The sequence below is a fragment of the Poecilia formosa genome, unplaced genomic scaffold (assembly GCF_000485575.1).
Source record: "Poecilia formosa unplaced genomic scaffold, Poecilia_formosa-5.1.2 Scaffold132, whole genome shotgun sequence".
Lineage (NCBI taxonomy): Eukaryota > Metazoa > Chordata > Actinopteri > Cyprinodontiformes > Poeciliidae > Poecilia > Poecilia formosa.
In genome coordinates, this window is record NW_006800071.1 from 591,938 (window position 1) to 592,626 (window position 689).

Below are 689 nucleotides of genomic sequence, written 5' to 3' on the forward strand. Positions count from 1 at the left end.
GGCTCCGCCGCTGCGAAGACTTAGAAACCGCTGGAAGTAACTCATCCAGCGGATTTAACAAATGGAGCCTTCTGGGTGCAAGTTACCCAGGAGAGCGGCGCTCTGGAGGAGCTGCAGACGTAACATCTGTCCGTTTCGGAGAAGCGAAACCACGCAAAAAAACAAAAAAACAAAATCCTGGTAAAAGCTCACACCGGCCTGCGCAGGGTAAAATACTCACAGAGTTCAGTTGATCTGTTTGGATCAGACGGATCCAACTGACTGATGAATTAGCGCAGATTTTTCTGCAGATGGGAACCAGGAGGAAGTGCGTTCAGACCCCAGCGGGTGAAGTGATGCTAATTTAAGTAAAGTCGCTTTATTTAATTTATTAAAAGTTATTGGAGCCTCAGTCAGTGGTTTTTGTCACTACGAGAAAAATGTAGATACATTTATCTGCTTAATCTGTGATGGGATCTGGATTCACGGTGATTATTAACTAAACCGCATAAAATGCGACTAAATAGCCGATGTTAATATGATTGTAATTTCACGGATAAAAATAGTACATGACCGATTTTTTTATGTTGTCGGTCAAACTAAGGATAACAAAAAAAAGTCTAGCGCGACCTGCCGCCCTGACACAAACTCACACACATCTTCATTCACAGTCTTACTTGTAAATCGATTTTTCTTTTCTTGGACGTTTT